Source organism: Apteryx rowi, unplaced genomic scaffold (assembly GCF_003343035.1).
Source record: "Apteryx rowi isolate R43461 unplaced genomic scaffold, aptRow1 scaffold_15, whole genome shotgun sequence".
Lineage (NCBI taxonomy): Eukaryota > Metazoa > Chordata > Aves > Apterygiformes > Apterygidae > Apteryx > Apteryx rowi.
Genome location: NW_020447752.1, coordinates 4,458,277 through 4,479,906, shown reverse-complemented (window position 1 = coordinate 4,479,906; position 21,630 = coordinate 4,458,277). Strand labels below are relative to the sequence as shown.

Below are 21,630 nucleotides of genomic sequence, written 5' to 3'. Positions count from 1 at the left end.
AGTCAGTAATTGAACAGCAACTCTTGTACTTGACTGTTAAAAAGTATAGCATAAATATCAAATCTCTGGATCCCTAGTTTAATGATATGGTGAGAATCATAATCTAAATGTTAAAGTAAACACTCTTTGAATAGTTGGTTGTCCTGGCATATATGCTTGATCCAAAAATCTATTGGATTTCCACACACCRTTTGAGAGCACAGATGAATCATGGCCAGCTTAACACTCAGCTTCTGAGGATCTCCAGTGCTTTCTGAAGACACATCTAAAGTCTCTCAAGCTATTTAGGGACTGAGATGAAGTATTTAATTTATTGTCACTTAATTTGGCATCATACCATGAAGTATTCTTCAGCAGCATGAACATAAACAGTTGATTATGAGTTCTGTAAAACTCCAGGCTTCAGCCTACCTTCAAAATGAAGGTTCACAGTGAATGACTTCACAACATTACGTTTCCTATTCCTGGACAAAGAGAGACTGTGAGCCACGTTAGTGCCTTTTTCAATCATTTGCTTATAGCATCTTGCATTAAGCCATTTCTGATATCGTCCACTGACTCTAAACTGGTTTATATTATTGAAACTTGTTGTAAAAAACAAGTTTATTTGTATAAATTGTTAATTTAACTCATAATTAGAACTTCCTCTTCATTTAATACTAAGGTAGTAGTGGAATTATTTCCATTTTAATAACAATAATAATATGTTCCTGAACAGTGTGGACTAATTAAAAAGAAAAGCTGGTGGAAAGGACCACTTTAGCTCTGATACTTCCATTTACAACTTTTGATAGCTAAAGTATAAGTGATGTAGCCTTGCGAAAGTCAATGATTCTACACACATAGCACACCACCTTCATGTTCTTAATTGAATAAGGTCTTTATGTAGTAACTTTCTGATGAATGATGGCATGATATTGCTCTTTTCAAGTATTTATGCTAACAAATAGTAATCTCATTCCTTGCACTCCAGATCCATAGCAGGGGGAAGGTAGACTGGAAGAAAGGGAGGAAGGTTAGACAGCTTCTCCATGATCTGGAGTTCATACTACCCCAGCCAGTGCTAACAGTTGGTCTGTAGCTGCTTCAGGACCCCAGCTCTGTTCCCAGGGCCCTGTCTTTTGTTCCCTATGATTTAATCTATCACAGCTACTGTTGGTTTGTGGCAAGGAATGCATTTTGGCAATAGAGTTAGCTCTTTAGAAGACTTTAAATAACTTAATGATTTGTAAGAACAATTTGCTTGGCATTCTTTCAAAGTTTTGATATAGGGCTGTGTAATTAGATGTTGGTTCAATTTTCGTTTTTTAAAACTGTATAAATAATCATGGACACCTTTTCAGTTTTCTTAATAAAAATAATAAAACTGCCACACCATTTGGAGTCTAGTATCTGGAAAGGGTGGCAAATACTTCATCCTCCCCAATTCCTGTAGAAATGCATGAACTGAAGAGTATGTTAAATTGGCTAGCTCCGTTTACTGACAATAAGATTCAGAACATTTTTTCTTTAGATCACGAGTTCAAGTTGGATCTGTATTGCAGTATTTAGTATTTGACATCTTGTGACAGTGTGACCTATCCCATGAAGAATCGTGCTGGAAGGGAGGGGACTGAATGGTTGGCTCCAAAGAAATGTTAATTTTCTCACTGGTGGCTTGAGGGGGGGGAATGTGGGGACTAAATAAATGAAATGAATTTGAGTAGTGAGGGAGTATTTGTTTTGCATCTTTTACCCCTCTACAATGTGAGATGTAGGATCTGTATTTTGTCCCACAGACGTTCCAAGTATAACTGCTGGTATGTGTAAGATGCTGAGATGCAATGATAGGGACTACCATGAGAGACGTTTAAATAAGGTGATAAAATGAATTTCCACTGTGACTCTGCATTTAAAAGGATGCTTTAACTTTAGTTAACTTCAAGGTAAAGAGTTGTTGTGAGATGCTCATCCATCTTCATTGAAAGATGAGGAATATCCTATAAAAAAGTGGACCCTTCCGTATATTTACCAGTAAAGCTACTGCCAATGGAACTTCTTTGATCATATAAATACAGCTCTGTTGTAATTTCAATAGCCGTCTTCCTACTAAGTGGTCCCTGATATCCCAAGATGGCTGGATAATTGCTTAGGGAGGAGAGTAAGAGTTTGACTGTTGTTATTACATTAAACTTCAAAGAGTTATTTTCTGACTGACTGTGATTCTGGCACTTCATTATTAAACTTGTGGAAGATCCAAGCTATCATCTCTGGCACCTTGGAATGGAGTTGGATTTATTCATTTCACATATGTACTGTGTTATTCCTCCACTTCACATGTGCCAAGCAAAATACATATGAAGAATACCTCTCCAAAAAATAGTGAAAGAGCAGCTTTGTTTAGCTGCTTAATAACTAGCCTAGAAATCCAAATCAGAGTTCTGTTGTCAGCTTTACCACAGTCTCAAGCATGACCTTAGGCAATTCATTTAATCCTTTAGTGATTGTTTTCCAGCTGTAAAAGAGCATCTGCCTTCCATCCTCTGCCTTCTATCTGCTAATGTCTAGGCTTTCTTTCTTTAATATGTACAGTATCAGTTTTACAATTTCTGTTTCCAGAGGAAGGCTCCAAGCATCACTTCAATGCAAATAGTAACTCTTGTTTTCTAGTGCCTATTACATTTAAAATGAGTTGAAGGGTTGGCAGAGAGCACTTAGTGCAAGTCAGAAGAATCAGGGAAACGGAGACTGGTATAGGTGCCTGAAGTTTTTGGCAGGTGTCGTGTTTTCATGGCAACYCTTTCCCCTTCCTCCTCTGTTTACCAGAACTTGGTACAGATTCAGTTACTGCCAAGACATGACCTTTTACAACTGTGCTCACAAGGGTGTATACAAAGTTAGGATGGTGCATTGAAATGGTTAGTTTTCATAGTTGAGAAAGAGGGGCTAATTACATGAGGAGATAGAAAAATGTCTTGCTGAAATTTAGTGAAATGTAGCCCTTTTCACTTGGATAGAACTTACTGTAACCTTAAAAGAGAATATATTTTTATAAAACTCTTACCTTTTGTCATGGAGAAACAGCTTTGCTATCAATTCTGTTTGAGAGAGTAAGTGAAATTAAATATAAGTTGATGTCTTGGATCTGTGTTGAATTTATAAATGAAGGAAAAGATCTATTTTATGCTATGCAAAGCATATGTGACATATTTGCTGTCAGTACTGATTGTGAAACTATTGAAGAAAAACAACATTTATTGACAGCATTGGTATTGTAGAGTTAAAAGGATTCTACAAGCTTAGATAAGCTAACCTTATGAATTCTGCAGGGGAATCCATCTAGGAAAGCAAAACCTGAAAGTATTACAGGTTTAAATTCCAAACAAGCAAAACTCCTCTGCTAGCTACCAAAAAGTGTTGTTATATTAAAGAGTTACAAAATGCCTTAGATGCTAGGAAACCTCAGGGCTCCCTGTCACAACTCTCTAATGCATGGATAATGTTGAGTTATGTTTGTGGATAGCCTACCTCTGTGTCTGTGACTTTGACTGTAGCTTTTGGATGATATTGTTGCAAACACTTGCTTCAGAATCAGTTATCAATTAGCCATAAAACGTTCTGGTAATTGTATACCTAAACATCTATATAAAAGTAAGTTAGCATGAACCAAGTGATGAAAGGTCTCCTCTTTAGGAAGTCTTGTATTCGTATGGCTCCAGTCCTGCCCTATCTTAAGGTGTGGTGAGCAGACACAGAAAAACTTTAAAATGATTTCTTTTAATGTGCATGACTTCTGGGCCCTTCTGAATCTAGAACTACAAGTGTGCTTAATTTGGTTATTACACGGGAGAGTTGTGGGGTTAAAAGCCATTTCTCCTTACAGCTTTGGTTTTAGTCCCTAGTTTTCTTATAATCCAGTAACCCTGGTTGCTTTGTTGTTCTGGCCTTTAATTACTTACTGCACATTTCAGAGGCACCTATCATTTAATTCCCAACTTGCATCAAATAGTGTAGCTGTTTGCCCTCAGACTTCCAAATGTTGGAACTTCTTGATTATGTAGCAGTCATATGGGAGAAAGCTAAATCTTTTCATTTGGGTTACTCAGCATCTTCCTTTGTGTGGTGCACCTCTTGTTGGTACGTGCTCAGGGAAACTTCTCTGAAACCTAGAGTATTGATTTGATTTTAAAGTGCAGTGACTCCTGGAAGGGAAACAAGCCTGCTGGTAGACCAGCTTGCAACTGGCTTAAAAAGAACTGCTCTTAACTGTTTTTTTTTGTTTTTTTATCACTTCTTAGCTGATGGGTTTTGTTTGCCCCTAGCAATACCTAGACTGATGGCATCTGTGTTGTACAAATCTGTTTCACAACCCTGAAAGCCTGTTTTATTGAACAGAACATTTCTGCATTGATTATCTTGAAACTTTCTGTTGTATTTATCACTATGAAAGTGCTATTTAAGTAAATGAAATGGAGGAAAAACAGATCAGTCTTGGCCTCTGTCAATAAAGTAGCAGTGAAAATCAGTTTAGATCTATGTATATACCAAAGTTTCAAGTTAGAGACCAAGCTGGTGGAAGAGCTCTAGCTCAGGTCCTAAGATATTTATAATACTGTCTATTTTCCATTTTCATTCTCTGCTACATTTTACTTTCTGGGCCATTTTATCTGCACTCCTACAGTGCAAAGTGTTTTGATTTCAGCGTTTCATTGAGAACTCTGGAAAAATTATAATAAAGTTCCTTTTTTTTCAATAAAAATGTCAAAACAAAACTTCCAAGATACTTCTCAGACTTTTACTCTATGCCTTAATTACCTCATCTGTAACACAGGGGTCAAATAATACTTGGCGAGGTGCTTTGAGGTCTTTGGGTGAGAAGGTATTAAAATGCCAATTGCTACTAGTCTTTGGGAGATGATTTCCCCCTATGCAGCCCTTTGACAATGAATTTCCTTTTATTCTTTGTTTAGATCTTTTTATCATACGACAATGCTAAAGTGCAGCTTTGGTCTTAAGTTAGTTCTGTCCTCTGATTTTGAGTGAGAGCAAGACCTTGAGGATTGTGCGTTTTAGGTTTCTATCTCTATTTGCATCTGAAATGGTAATGAAGTAAAGGATTCAGAGATGCTTCCTTGTCATGTTTGATAAAACTACTAGAGAGATTATTTCCCCTTCCAAGACAGTCCAGTGCTTTTATTATGTGTATTACGATGAATGCCCTCAAAACAAACAGTTTTTAAAATTAATCTCTGAGATTAAGTAATTTGACTTTCCTTCACTAATGAGCGTAAAAACTAGTGCCAAAGAGGCAATACAATGGATACTACTCTCTATAGTTTTATGCAAATAAATGTACTTTTTATTGCAGTGAATGAAAAGTGAACAGCCTCAACTACTGCTTCTCAAATGAGAGCAGGTAACATTTTAAAACTGCTTTACTAGAAGTGCAGACACTCATATGATCACACCTTTGTTCTTTTCTGCATCGGTTTAAAAAAGCAGGGATTGAGAAGGGAGGAAATGGATAGCAATTTCTATAAATCTGATTCTGTGAAGCCCTTAGGCTCACCTCTAGGGATAACCAGGTGGAATATACACAAAATAAAAGTAGATGATGTAAATGTACTTCTGGCCTTAAGCAGGATGAAGTCATCCTTGGTGGATAAAACTCTTCCTGCTAAAGGATCCTGTGCTGTCCAGCTGAATATATGCAGCTTTCTTAGAGTAGCCTTAAGATCTTGAAAAAGCAGCATGTTTAACAGAATGAAAAAAACCCTTATTTGTTAAACTACATTTTTTAAAATGAGGATAAAAACTGTATAGTAACAATCAAAGGAAGGTTGTGCAGAGCAAATTGAGGCGATTTATTTATGATTCAGCTTAATGATGAAATTGCTACTCTTGCAGTTTCTAAAAGTGGACCCTCATTACAGTGCTGAGCAAGCACTGGGTGGTTTTAAGGCAAATTACTGGAAACAAGTTTTATTCTAAATTAGTGAATTTAGCTTGAAATATCATTAAATACTGCTCAACATAAAGGATATGTTGAATCTATTTATCTGTCCTGTGATGCCTTACATGCGTGCTCCTTTGGATTGTTCTCTAAATTTTTTTGCAGTTTTCTACCTTTGCGCGTGCACATGTGCATGTGATGCAACTCATTCAAAGCTAACTCTGGGCTGACAGGTCTGCACACTACACTGCAACATCTTGCAGTTTCAACAGCCATGGTCCTGGAATCAGGGTGCATGAAGGCATTGACATGGCAGTAATAAGCCCTGCTTGCTTGCACAGTGCCATACCGACAGGTATTCTGGTACTGGACTTGTACTTGTTGCAGGTGGCACATGTCTAGGCACTACATGCCATTGCCTGCTGTGGCTATGCCTTGAAAATATGGAATCTAGCAGAAACACGGTACTTGTATATTAGCCCTATAGTCCTCCTGTTGCTTTTTCCTTTCCCTGTTTATCGGCCATTTTAGTAGAAACACGAGAAAATAAAGGTGGAAAAAATGTTACATACACTCAGTGTGTGTCTAAAAGAAAGGAGTAATAAAGACTTGGTGGTATTCACTTTTTTAAAAAAGATATTCTTTGCTGAATCATATGTACATAATAACTTTTAACTAAAGGAATCTGAAAGGTGAAATACAAGAGTGATAATGGTGCTGTACTCGTTTTAGAATTGAGCACTATTTTGGTTTAGCATAATAACGTTTCCTATTGCACTTCACCTCTAATCCATATGGAAAATCATAATACATTGCCTTAGATGTTTGGTTCTGTACTTAATTTTTCTGTGAATTTTTAAAAGATATGTAGGAAGATCTATTTAAGTTTAAAAAATTAGTTAAAATGTAGCCTTGAGTTGTGGCCTGTGTTTCCTTTAGTCTATTTGTGTTGGATACTATAAAAAATCACAGAGAATCTGGTTTGAAAGGGACCTCTGGAAGTCATCAATCCAACCTCCTGCTCAAAACAGGGCTAACTTTCAAGCTCTAAGAAAGCAGTTATAGAATAAACCACTTGCAATGAGTGAACAAACCCTCAGCTCTCATACTTGATTCTATAACTCATTTCAGCTATTTTGTAATTAGCCTTTTTGTATTAAATAAGTTTAATACAACAATCCCAATGTTTTAAATTGGTTGGTTTATTTGTATAATTTCAGTCAATTACCTATATCATCTCCTAATTGCAATTAATTAGGGTTTTTTTAAGTCGGTTGTAATTTTCAGATAGCATTAGCTTTTTATTTTTATTATCTGCTTTATTTTTAATATCTTCTGCTGCCTGTGAGCTCTTCCCAGCCCATAATCCCAGCAGCACCGCTGACTTGTCTCCCTGCTGCTTCCTATTCTGTTGAATTTTCTCTGCTTAAATCCTTGGCAGAGTAGTGGGAGGAATTTATGCTGTTCATGTCATAGCAGAAAAGAAGCCCTCAGGACAACAGGAGTAAAGGAAGTTTTGCAGTCACTTAGGTTCAAATATCGAAAAAGAGATCCTGTATGAATTTCTGCTTTTATGTCCAATTCTAAAAGTTATGGGAAGGTAGGAGGTGCTCATGTAAGGGTGTATCCTGCAGGTGCCAGTACCTTGTGATTTTCAGTGAGTATTTCAAAGGAAATAAAAATTGGTTGTTTTCTGAAGACATAGTGTTATCTTTTCTTTCTGGCTTTTTTAACATTAAATCTTTACAAAGTGCTGTTTCTAGAAAAGGGTCATTTTGTTATCATTACAGCATAGATTTTTTGTGAAGGGAAGAGCTAACTGCTTCTGTGGAGGTTTTTCATTAGCTCTCTGAGTTTGAGAGAGGAAATGAGAAAGACTTTGAAAATAGCAAGCTTTTCCCTGGAATCTGTTACCCAGTTCCAGGACTGGTCAAAAGAGAGGAAATTCAGAGTGGAGCAGCAATGTGATGAAAGACTTAAAACCGTATTTCTTTAGGAAATTTCTCAAAGGCAAAGAGAAGTTTTGTAAGTGAAGGTGTTATAAAGGAATACAAGTAGTGGGATTTTGCATCCCTCCTCATGATTAAAAAATATAATTAAACAATGTGCTGTAAATTTAGTGAAATGTGGGAATGCAAATGAAATTCCTTGATTAAATAATGCAGTATTTTATTCAGAACCTGATTCAGGAAAGTACTTAAGTATAGGCTTCAGTCCTGCTGATTTTGAGTGTTATCTTCTGCATTTAAATATATGCTTAAGTATTTTTCTGCTTATTTGCACTTTACTGAATTGAGGAGAAAAGGACTGAGACAGTGATCAGATTGGATTTTGAAAGGAATTGCTTGTTTATATAGTTAATTAAAAAAATCTATTTTGGACTGTCAAATAGAAGAATAAAAAAATCTCTTATTTTATTAGGCTGAAACAACTGACTCTTCCACCAAAAGGATATGTCACAGCCTGATTATCAGCTTTGGGATTGCCGTGTTCTTCTGAGACATTTGAAGTGCAATGTGATTTGAAACAGGATGTTGAATTAGATGGCCCATTGACCATATCCTGTACAGTCCTTTCTGCACCTGTAGGATTGATGGGGAGGGAAAGAAGACAGAAGGAATGAGAGGGAAGATGGCAAAATAGTGAGGGAGAAGAAAAAGTAAGATGTCTTTTTTGAATCCTTTTTAGCAAATTCTGAAAAGACTGTTGCAAATAATTGTATGGATCTATTCAGGATAAAGGAGAGGAATGGAATGATAAATTCCATATTCATCTGAGGTACAACTTGCTGGGGCTAACCTGCTGGTAGTAAGCATCTATCCATATGTTAGTTATGGATCATAGCATTAAGACCCTTCTTTGTTACAAATTGATCTGTTTTGTAGTCAGCTCTAGAGCTGATACGGAAATTGCTAACAGGTTCCTACTTACAAGGTGGCTTTAGTAACATAAATACATTCTTGGATCCAGCTTTAGTTCCTACATCACATTGAAGCTATAAAAAATAAAAATGCTGCTTATGAGTTGATAAAGTTGCTTTATTTGAGATAAATGTATTCCAGAAAACAAAGCCAGGGAGAAGGATTAATTAAGATAATAAGCTGTGTTTACATCAAATAAAACTCAAAATCAGTTCTGTTTGCACTCAGCTTTGTTAATGGAAATATGCATTACTTTATTAGTCTAATGCCACAATTAATTATAGGGGAGATTTTTCTCTCTGGGGCTTCTTTATGACTCTGTTACACTAGTTACAATTAATCCTAATGGAAAGATCAAACATGGTCTCTTGTAAATTTTTATACTCCGATTATTGCTTCCAAGTGCCCAGTACTATGACACTTGTTTCAGAAAATAATGCTTTCTAAATTTTATTGATATTAGTGGAACATAGTCCAAAATCACTGTTTTCCTATGGAAAATTTTGCTATTGATCACTGTTCAAAATATGCACCTCAGTATAAAAAAGGCAAAGTAAAAGGAGGAAAGAGGGAAACATGGGGAAGGAAAGAAATGGTCTGACATCACGTGGTTGCTCTAAGGCATGTTTGCATCATGTTTATAGTCACTGTATCATTCTTCGGTGACTCTTCCTCCTGTGACTTTTTCAAAATGAAAGAACTCCAGCATCACAACAGAAAAACAGCTTATAGACTCACAACTGTGTTACACTTTTGGACTAACAACAGTGATGACATTTACCAAAGGACCTGTCCTGCCAAGGTATTCCAGACCTTCCTATTAAAAGATGACTGTTCTCAAGTTTCATTGATTTCCAGAGGGACTGGGAGCCATTGCACTTTGTAAGATTAGACCACTGAAGTTTCAGCTGCATGATTGTGTCCAGTAAGTCTGTGTTAGGTGTCTGCTAATGTGGCTAGCAACCACATATAGTTGCTGTTTAATCCACCATAAATATTACCACGCATGAATTTGATTAAGGTAGACATGTAATATATTAGAGTTCTGTCTTTAAAGTTAAATTAATTGAAGACCACTAAAATACTGTTAGAGGAATGTTGTGTGCCCTCACATTCACTGATCTTGAAATACAAATAGACAGCTAATGGCAGTGAAGCATGTGGGAAAGAAAAGAAAGGCTTGTAGTGTGTTCCTTTCACCCTATTGTTTTACAGACCTTGACGTGTCCTTCTAGTTTATTGAAATTGTGGTTACTTTTGTAGCTATGAAGGTTGGCATTTTGGAATATCATAACTCAGCTGTGACACTGATGTGTTACTAGCAAAAAAGTCTTGCAATATATTGTAAAGTGCTTATGATAATGTCTGTCTCCTCTTCCCCTGAATGAGGTGGGAGGACTTTTATGAATCTTCCAATATTTTGATTCAATTTCAATAGTGAATATATTATTTATTCCTTTAATGGAAAATGTAATGAATTGGGATGGCTATTTTACTAGGACATCTGCCAGGGAGCTGCTCTAGTGTAATATGAGTGAATAGTAATGACCGTTGCTTATTGGAGACAATGTTAGCAAATGTTCTACTTATTAGAGATACGCTTAACGAGTGCCGAGAGATTTACTGGTGATCAGTGAGACTTCAGGAGTTAAATTAAACTAGTCCATCAGAGAAATGAAATTGTAAGCTCAGATCTACTCTTATACCAAATAAACATTAAATGCAGCAAATATTTTCATACATTATTCACTATTATGTTTTATTGTCTGCAACCTTGTAGAAGTTTCTCTGACCATTTTTTAAATGTTATTTCTGATTCCTTGGTCCAAAAGACTTCAGTAAGTGAAGGGCCACTATCTACTGCAATCTAGTTTTATTGATTTTAGTAGTGTGTTTCCAAGTCTTTCCTGTGTGATTTTCAACTCTGCCATACTGTGTGGTAAGATTCAACCCAATAAGTACAGTGGATGGTCACAGACTCATCAAGGAAGACACTACTTTCTGTTCCTTTACATTTCTGTTGAGCTCATAATTGTAATACATGCACTATCTCCAAGTTTTGCGCTCAGATGGTGTTTCTTAGTCACGTCATTTTGCTCAGTTGTTGCCTCAGCTGGACGAAGAGAAACCTGCACTTGTTCAACCTTTCCTCAAATGTAGTGGATCTAATTTTGAAGTTGACCTTGCTTTGAGTGGATGATTGGACCAGATGACTTCCAGAAATCCCTTCTGACCTAAATTACTCAGTGATTCACTGTTACGATTTTCTCTGTTCTAGTGATACTAGAAACAGTAAAGAAGTCCATGCCCTGTCTGAGTGTTGGGAAGGGAGACCAGAGATAGTATGCCTCTCTGCATTGCTCCACGGCCCTTCGGAAGGCATCAAGGGCCATGGATAGCCTAGAGAGCAGGAGCGTGCYGCAGCATGCAGTCCTGCAGGCCAGGCTCGACTATGGGAGTGCACCACAGCTCCAGTTTGGCCTGTGCCGCCAGGTTTCCTCGCCAGGGAAATGCGGGGTGTATCTGTGTGGGGGCAGCGGGAGGAAGGGCGGAGGGGCTTGTCTCGGAGGGCAGTCAGTGCTGGAAAATGTTTGCTGGTCCCACACTAAAGGTAAACCTAAAGAGTTTTTGGGTATCTAATGTGTTACACAGGCTGAATAAAGAATTTTAAATACACAGAGCTACAGCTTGTGAGCGTAAATGGGTATGGAGCTTAAAGCACTTTAAGATGCATTGCGTTGTCTGCAAAACTGTGGTGCTGCCTTTTGAATGTGAAAGTTACAGGAAACTTTAAAGACATGGATCAGAAATCTGTTGAAAATAATCTGATGGCTGTAGCCAGTCTTAACTGATTCTGAAAATTTAATGGTTACAAATGACATAAAAATTGATGAGATAAAATTACCATTTCATTTGTCCCTAGTGATGTGATTTTATATTACCATTAGTAATTTCCTGTGTTTGGACAGTTAATGGTTACAGCGTGAGTAGAGGTAACCTCCATCGTATTTTCTTTTCACAACACTATACTTCGTAAGTCTTCCAAGTGTAGTCAGGTGAAAAGCTGACCTACTTCTGCTTCCTCCACTCTCCTAGACTTCAGCCTGTCCTCCATTAGAAGGGTTTTGCAGAACTAATTGCGATAGCTGATGAAAAGGAGAATGAAGAGAGAAAGATTCTTTAGTTCTCTTACTGTATTTATGAAGCTAAAACCCCCTCCTGTGCCATTGACTGAGGTTTTTGAAGTAAGGGTGAAAGTGGAACAATGGGAAATAATTTGATCTTAAAACCAAAATGTTCCAATTGCATAAGTCAGACCTTCAAATCATTTTGGCCACTCCCATTTTATCCTAGTAGTGCTAATGAGCAGTATTTATGAGGACATGTCCAATAAAAATCAGGAAAAGTACTTTTAATAATCTTGGTGCTTTTCTCTCTTACCTAAACCTATGATGTGAACTTGCTAGGAGATGCAGGAAGACACAGTATTACTGCACACAAATTTCAGCAGTGTTAAGCGTAATTGATTCATCAAAGACTTTTAAATGGATGAGACTCATGGGATAGTGTCTCTCATCTAATATATTATACCCACCAGAAAACCATGACAGCCTGCAATTCAGCCCAAGAAAAGAAATATAAATCTTTGAGTTCACTATTTTTCAGCTAAATAATGCAAAAGAAAGCATTTGTTGATTTCTGCCAGCCAAAGAGAGATTTTAAACAGCTTATCCTTGTGAGAATACTGAAACTTAAATCTGCTTTTACAATAATTCTGTAGAGTAGGTCTAGAGAAAGGTTGCCAACAACATATATCTGTTCCGCTAATGAAACCAGTTCATTCAGACGGCAATCAAATCACTTTTGGTATATGTTGGGTGGGTTTTTTCTTTTTTTGGTGAAAATTTTACCTAACAGGCTTGGCTGGAGAGTGAAGGAAGTCGTTTGGTAGAACTGACAGAAAGGTTGATGGCATGAGATTTTCCTCAGAAAATTCAGACTGTCTGGAAGTAATGAAGCGAACTGGGGTAAGAACCTTCCGGAACACCACCATTACCAGCCCTCCTGGTCCCTTGGGAGCTTGTGACAGCAATTTCACTCATTCAAAATGGACCTTTTAATGTTTTTCTCCTTTCTTAAAGTCTTCCTATGTTTTCTTTGATGACCTGAGGGGATTTTGATCATTTTGCATGCTGAATCCAGTACATTTCGATCAATGGAGACAGGCCATTAACTGGTAACAACATATACTGGCAGAAAAAGGTACCCCACCACCACCTCCAACCCCTTTTTTGTAACTTTACCAGAGAATAGAAAGAAATATTTCTGACAACGAAGGAAATGGTAATTTTTAGTGAGTTTTTTAGTTATTAATAGATACTTTATAGAAACTTCTGAAATGCATGAGGAGGGTGTTTGGGTATAGTAGAGCTTTGGAGTAAGAGGATATCTTGTAATATGTTAAATACAGATAACAGGAAGATTCAAAAGCTCTTGATTTTTTTAATTCCGATATAGAACTGGAAATTGGAAGGTTTTATAAAAATGTGTGTCAAAAGCCATTTCCTGCCCAGAGCTGCTGTGCTTACCCCGAAGGCAGCACTGTTCCTGCTTCCGAGTTCACATTTTCATACCCGGCAATGCCATGCCAAGCCCTGCCGTGCTCTCAGCACTGGGAGCCTCCGGGTTCCTCCTCGGCCGAAGGCCATCCGGCTGCATGACTGTTATGAGTGTGTTTGCTGTACATCAGTGTGCTCAGCAGGCTATTTTGAAGATATCCATATTATATGTTTCCAGTCTGTTTAACAATAACTTCTAATGCAAAATTCCCAGTAAAGCTGACTTGATTTTCATTTCGGTGTGCAGTGTTCTGCTCCTATTGATTTGTATGGTTTCTGAATAACTCCAGGATGAGTTGTGAGGAGCTCTAATTTTTGTCAAGAAAGGATGCAATAAATACAGCTCTGAGCTCTGTTCTGAAAGGAGTTACTGGGTGAACTGGGAGGAGTAGGTGGAAGAACCTTGGCTGCAAATTTTAGGAGTCAGTTACTGTGTCTGTTTTCTCCTCTTGAATATAAAATATTGATTAGTCTCAGCAGACTGCTCTGTGTTTCAGCCAGACGTTTCTCGACTAGGCAGCAGTTTGGCCAGTTGTTCCCCTGTGTTGTGTCTGTGGATCAGTGCTAACAGATGGGAACGGTGGCGGAAGAATTGCCAGGCTAAGACTGAGCTAAAATGCCAGATTTCTCCCGTATCCTGGCTTATAAAACATGAGCCCAAAGGCTTCCATTCTGCATTCGAGAGATGCGTGCATATCACAAAGGCAATAAATGTCCTCCAACAGTGACATGACTATTAGTTGTCTTGAAGTGAATTCCRTTGCGTGCGTTCTTTAATCAAACTAGCACTTGCTGTACAATGATCTGAAAAGCACAGTTGGCCTGTCTGCCATCTCTTATAAAGCAATGGTAAAAACTAGAAAAATTCAAAACCTGTTTTTATTGTACTCAATCAATTCTTTTTTTTTTTTTTTTAAGATACTCATTATTATAGTTTCTAGTGCCCAGCTTAAGATATGCAACTTTTTGTGGCCAGTACATATTTTGCTCCAGTTCTGTATAATCTCAAGGCTGCTAAATAAAGAAGTGCACCATAGCTGTAGGGTATGTTTTGTTCGTTGTGTGCTGCACGTGGCAAGAGGGCAGGACTTGCCCCACCACCGGTGGGGCCCCCTCTCAAGAGGAGCTTTTTTAGCAGGGAGGCAGCCAAGCCCCTCGGAGCAGGGCCGGGAGGTGGGGGCCCCTGAGGAAGGGGGGGGGTCTTGCAGGGGCGGAAAGAAAGAGGCTTTCTGAGGAGGCGGCACTAAATCTTGTGGCCGTGCAAGTTGCTGCCAGGCTGAAAGCAAGGCTGAGGAGAAGGATTTGCCTGTTTTGGATGGTGGGCAGTGGCAGTTTGTCAACAAGCCCTTTTTTTCTGTTTTTGCTCTGATTTTCTCTGTTGAAAAATTTGCGTTCAGAGGAGAGCTGGCTAGAGAGAAGCTGAGGCAGGGGGCCTGGCTGGGGACCGCGTGCCTGACAAGAACTGCTGTATTTGAGCTGCTCGCTGAGGTAGGTCGTTCAGGCCTCTGGAGGCCGCTTCGGAGGAGAACCGAGCATGTCGGTTCGGCGTGAGAGGGGCTGCARGACCTCGTCTCTGTTCCACGATGTGTGTGGTTGCTTTTCCTGTCCGGGTGGCGGGGTCTGGAAGCGACGTCCTCTCATCCTGAGAGAGGCACAAGGGATGACATGGGGACGGAGGAGTAGGGAACGAGGGACTTAAGAGGGATGTGCCCCTCAATGAGGCAGGCTTGGTTTTTAATATCAGTCTTTTGGGTCGCTCTTTGTGCAGGCCTTTGGGAACTGTTGTTTAGGGTTACCTTAATCAGCAGCTTAGAAGATTTACAAAGGATAAACTGTGGCCAAATCCCAGTGGTGAGGACGAGTCCTCCTTGGTTGGGCAGTGGCAGTTCTCGTTCATTTTGTATCGGTGAAGCTCGAGCACTTCAGCTTTTGACCTGAAATACTGGCATGATTTACAGCTGTCTGGAGTTGTGGTGTTTATTACGCTGAGGATATAAGACGAATCAGTCATCCTTAAGGTTTTGTTGTCTGACCTTGTCTCTTCCACTCTGACAGGGAAGAGGTTCAGCAATTCCAGGCTGTCTTAAGGTGTGAAATGAGATTTAGGTGGGCTTTGGGAGTTTTTTGTTTGTTTGTTTTCCTGGTGGTTGTTGTTGTTGTTGATTTTTGTTTTGTTTTTGTTTTTACTAGTGAGGCAGGACACCAGGGGGGCAGAGAGTCCTCTCTTAAAATAGGAGATGTATCTGTGTCTCTCTTAATTCACACTAGGTTTTTACTATTCTTATGATCTTATATAGGATGATACCATACAAAAAAGCCAGAGAGCAGAAGAGTTATTAGGCCTTACTTATAATTATGGTGCACTAGCTAGTTCTTACACGCTGTGAGAACTATCATCTGTCATAATAGTGTACCTCTTAAGGAAAGAAAGCAAGCCATAACTAAGGATATCTTTTCTAATAATGACTTATCAACAAATATATTATGGAATAGTTTTTCTACAATAGCTTCCTAGCTATTTGGCAGTGAGTATGTGCAAATCCTCTGCATAACTTGCAGCAATAACAGGTTGTAGTGCAATTCTGAGAAATACCACAAAAAAGGTCAGAAGAATAGTGAGAAAACTTCTAAGAAAAGGGTGGCAGTGGTCCAGTAAGGACCTCCAGGGTAAGACTGACCAGTAATGAGAATAGTGCATTGCTGGAATTATGGCAGTTGAGATGAAATCCTGAACACTTCAGTGTTGGATCCCAAACACGTCTGTGTGTGCCTTAAAAAAATCCAGATTACTTTTCTTCTTGTTCCAAGTGTCAGTTGTTCCCCTGACATTCTGACTAGATTCCAGCCTTAGCAAATTATCAGTAATCAGTATCAGTACCTCACTTTTCCTCCTCAGTCTTCCTTTGCTATGTACTTTCTGGAAAATAGTTATGTAGTAGTATTCTGCATTTGTAATTAACATCTTGTGCCAACCAAAAAAAAAATTTATCTTCTTTTTAGCATTTTTGATCAGTTTTCCAGATGTTTCTTTGACAAGGGGAAGCCAGGTAAAATAGCTTCTGTTTTGTGTGCAGGAAGGTGCCCTGTGGTCTTCCAGTAAATTAAACCACTACACGATTAATGCTCACAGTCAACAAAAATTCAGTTCATCTAGATGTGAGTGTGCAGCATGGAGTTAAAGGGCACCTTGCTCCTGCAGCTCTCATTGCTTTCCTTGAGGAGAAAAAAAATCATGATGCTCTGTAAAGTTATCAATAGAGCTGCTGACCTATGTATGGAAATAAAGAGACTAGTCTAATGAGTTACTATTTTTAGGAGGTTAACTATTTGTAAGAATTATAAATAATTCAGAAACTTCTATTAGTGCTTTAAATAAATAGTACAAAATTATCCTAGAGATCTTTTATGGTCAGGGTAAATAGGAAAGATTTATAGCAGCTTAGAAAATATTGAACAGGAAACACTTTGGTGTAAGTGCCTGAAGCACTATRTGCAGTGAGCAACACAGGTTAATGAGCATCACCTTCAACTTTCAAAGGAGCTGTATAGAAAGTACAAGCTATTGCAGAATTGGTTGTGTGGAACGTTAGAGTTGTTGCTGCTAGTTTCTTTCAGAATATCTGTGGGTGAGCTGACATAATGACTAAGCTCTGGGAGAGACAACAGATCTTATTAATTCATCACAAAAACAAATAGTGATTGCTTAAAAGATGATGTGAGTTTGCAGTCTGAAACGTTACCCAAAATCCTTGCTTTGCCTTTCAGACAGGTAGACATCTTTTGGAATTTACGTGATTATGGTAGAAATTATTCAAAACTTTTGTCAAGAACTAACCCCCTCAATATGTGTTTTAAGGGTTTATTGTCCTTCATTAGCACCATCCATGTGTCATGAGTAGTCATTAAGTAAAACATAGAACACAAATAGAAAGGTGAAATTCAGCTTTAATCAGTTTGGGGTGTTGTGCATCATATTAGAATTCAGGATTCTTTTCCCCAAGAGCTAGATTACCAAATGAACTGCAAGCTTATCTAGAAAAATACTTCTAGGTCTTTTTCACTTGGTGATCTTCCTTGTGTTTAAATGGAGGGTCTTATTTGCAGGGCTGTTTTGCAAGAACCTTTAAAATAAGCATAACAAAACCCTTAGTGGAGAGTAGCAAAAATGCTGTATAAACCAAAATGAAGGTAGGCAGCTAACTTTGAGCTCTTGTGAGAGAGAAAGATTAAAGCCTTCCATCAGTGAGGAACTGATTGATCCTTATTGAGGAAGCTCCTGCTGCGGGCTATATTAATTTGCTTTGCCACAGGTAGTAGGTAAGAAGTCTTGAGTGATATAAATCAAGTTAGTTCTTCTGCAGATCTGTCCTTCTCTCTTATTTAAAAGCCTAATGCGCACTTCTGTTATGAATTAATTTGTGCATGGAAATGCGATCAAATCAGAAAGGTATTATGCTGGAATATACAGACTACAGCAGGGTTTTTGACACTTTAGTCCTTTGGATCTACTTGAAAATATCAGCCTTAACTCTTGTGCATTAGTTTCCCATATGTGATATTCTTCCTTTGTTAAGCACTTACCTATTCATAAAGTTACGTGTTCAGTTAAATTTATGTATGTTCATTATCTGGTTTATTTCAGTGAACCCGTTTATTTGTACAAACTTAAGGACATACAGGACTAGTTGATGAATCAGGGCCTGAGATACATAGATGGGGATAAAAATGCTAAGTATTTATTTTCAGTATTGCCTGATTTGATGAGACAGACTTAAGTACCCAAGTTAATGGATAAATAGTTGCTCAAGTGGAAAAAGTGTGTTTTAAAAATAATAATCATGAACGAGGAATTTTGATGAGCTAAGGTACAATGTAATACCAGGCATAATTAAAGAAAAGTTTTAGCAATTTGATTCATTAGTTTGTGGCATGAAGATTAATGTGATGCTTAATCTCATAAATTATTAGAACAGGATGTTTCCTTTCCAGGATGTTTCTGGGTGGAATTCTAAACAAAGGGTAATGAAGAACCTGTCATATTTTCCACCCCAAAGTCAGCAGATTATAAATCTGCTGTAAGAATCCTACATAAATCTCCTTCATTTGATCTGACAGTCTTCCCTCATATTCAAGTCGTATTTAATATAGATGGTTTACTGAAGCTCTAAACTTAATTGACAAGCTCATTAATTTATGCAGCAAGTTGTCCAAAAGTGTAACACTGAAGGGGAATACGATGATCTGTCTGGCTTTTGCTTGATGTTTGATTTAAACTCCTTATTTGGCTGGTCCAAGGCTATTCTGAAGTTGGAACAATTGTTTAAAAATTAATATGAATTAAATGTTCCTAAGGGGAGGAAATGGGGGGAACAAAAAGTGACAGAAGGGATGAAAAGGTTTGTTTTGTTTTATTGCTAAATGGTTTGGTTTCTCCCTTTTCTCCCTTTTCCAGTCTCCAGCTGCTCAGCTCCTTTGAAAAGCTGGATCCTAAACTGGAGTTGGAATTGTTTTTCTGGAAATGACAATACAGTTAAGTTTGTTTAGCTGAGCACAGAAAATTATCATTCATGTGTTTTCAATCCTATCTTACAGAACCTGATGGTCAAAGCGCTCCAAGTGTAACTTTTCAACTGAAATGCTGTTCTTCCTAGATTTACAGTATGAGTTTAGGCTTTTGTAAATATGTTAATTATAATAGGTAGAATATTATGGGAGGGGTACATCTGGCTGTATTACAACCATGGTGCAACCATCACTTTTGAAGCCATGTACAGCATGCTCTGAAACTGCTGTTCTACTCAGTAGTTTTCTGAGCTTCCTGAATWGTAGGCCTAGTAGTTTTTGCAATGGAGAAGCCACAGAGCTTTGTTACACAGACTTTTGCATAAAAACAAAACCAACTGCTGCACTGTGAGGTTTTGTAGTAATATTAGTCACTCTTTATCCACTTTGGGAACTCTTCTGGTAGATGAGTGGAAACTCTGCATGTCTTACAGAACAGATCAGACTTTTCCATTTGTTGTYTGCTCTGTATTTGGTCATCTTAGCTTTAGCAAAGATATATTTAGACAGTCTGGAGAAAAGGTTTCTAGAAAGTTGGTCCTTTTATGTACAATACCATACATCAACTTTGTTCTAAATCCAACACATACAAATAAAGCTATTTGAGGCATTAATTTGGCAGCCAAAATTGCACACATGTTCTATCAGGTCACTACTGAATTCTTAAATGCAGCAAACTTGAGAAAAATAGCTGAGTAGATCTTGCCAGTCTTTTGACCTGTTTTTTCTGAGAGTTTAGGCATTTGGAAACACAAAATTCTCTTGTTTAAGTAGCAGGTTTAAACGACAGGGTTTAAACTGTAAAATATCAGGTTGGCWGATTCAGTGACAGTGTCTAAAGAATATAAATGCTTGATTGACATAGAAGGTGGATGTAAGGAGCCTGTGGGAAAAAGTGTTTACTCATTGGATGATTGAGAATATAGTATTTAAACCTTTTTGGATTATGGCAGTCAAATATAGCGCTTTACAGTGAATTTATTGACCTCTAGAGAATGTGGCTTCCCATTCCCAATCAGGCTGTTGAACRTATTAAAATGCAAATAAGGGAAATCTCACTGAAGGGTTGATTATCTCATCTCACGTGAAGCAGCTGATACAGAGCATAACTGAAGCAGTGCTAAAAAAGCTTCTGCGAGTCACTGGAAGGATTCCCATATTTAAGGAAAAAGAAAAAAAGAGCACTTGCATAGCAAAGATATAGCATGAATCTTCTTGAGAAAATAGGTTCGTTGGTCTAGTCACAGGATTTGATTGCAGAACATAGGTGGGATATGCAACAGAAACTTCTCCCAGTATGGTGTTAGCACCAGTTAAGACTTTAAAATGAGTATTTTTTAATATAATAAAAATAAAAGAGCTGCCTTACAAAAAAACTAGTTTAGACAATAAAACAGACTCAGTGCTTTGTGAAATGCTTTTTTTGAKAGGAGATATTTTGATCCCTTGCTGAAAAAGCTGCAGCAAATATTGGAGAGTTTGCCAGTTTGCCATGTTCTTTCTTACTTTTTATATTTACTTCAAGTGACTTAATTAAATTTTATTCACTCTTTACATGTGTAAATACTACTGAGGCCTGGAGGATTTTTTTTTCATTAGTATTTTGTGTAGAGGAAGGAAGAAARGGAGGCAGCACTTCCTCTGTACTGCTGGTTTTATGAATTTGACCTAATCTAAGTGTTTGTCTAGTCCACTGTCTTGTCTCTTACAGTGGCCAGTAGTAGATRTAAGAATAAAGCGTACATGGAGTTTCCTTTCTCAGCAAGGCATGGGAACAAGCACTGTGCATATATGAAATACATCTTTCTTACTGTTGTTGTTTGGTTTTTTAATCCATCCAAGAAGGATGGCAGAAGTTAAGTGCRTAGACTACTCATAAAGATTCCCATCATCAAATAGTGGTAGCTTGTTTCGGAATGGAAAGCAGAATATTATATGTTTTAAACTTACTCTTTCAGTATGACATGTGAGATGATATGCTAGTTCTTTCACTTTTTTCGTTCTTAGATTGTAAAAATAAGGTTGAATGTGGTGTTTAAATTCACAAAAAGCTGTTTTTTGAAATGATACAAGAGTCACATAAAGAAAACTAAGTACTTCTGAGGAAGGGTTTGAAGATTTATGAAAAAGGTGCTCTATCTCACTTTTTTTTTTTTAAGTTCAGAATCTTAAATTAAAAACGCCCACTTTTTGATTTAGCTTACTCTACYGAAGTGTTTTGTTCAGAACACAAAACACACATTCTAGCAACCTATTAGTGGGTAGTTTTGATGTTTCCTGACTTTCCAGTGATGACTAGGAAGACTCTCTATTTTCTATTGAGACTAGTAGTTCAGTTACCAGTAGGGAAATGGAGCATTCTGAGATGAGTTTGGCAGGCGATAAAAGGTGTTCCTGCAGATGAGAGTTGGGAATAGAGTGCTTACATGCGATACTTGCATTTAGCCTACAAACATTAGAAAAGAATGATCTCAGGAAGCAGTCTGACCATTYGTAAGTATGGTGAGAAAATCTAATCTATTCTTCTGAAACAAACTGTACCAGTCTCTGCCAGCTGTGCTGCAGTTCCTTCTAGCAGCAATTAGATCATCTGTCT

The 21,630-nt window shown here is 37.8% G+C and overlaps 1 long non-coding RNA gene across 4 annotated transcripts in view; it reads left to right on the top strand.

The window, feature by feature from the left end:
• LOC112962524 overlaps nucleotides 1–21,630 on the top strand; it is a 104,255-nt gene that overhangs the window by 860 nt on the left and 81,765 nt on the right. The gene's annotated exons all lie outside the window — the stretch shown is intronic.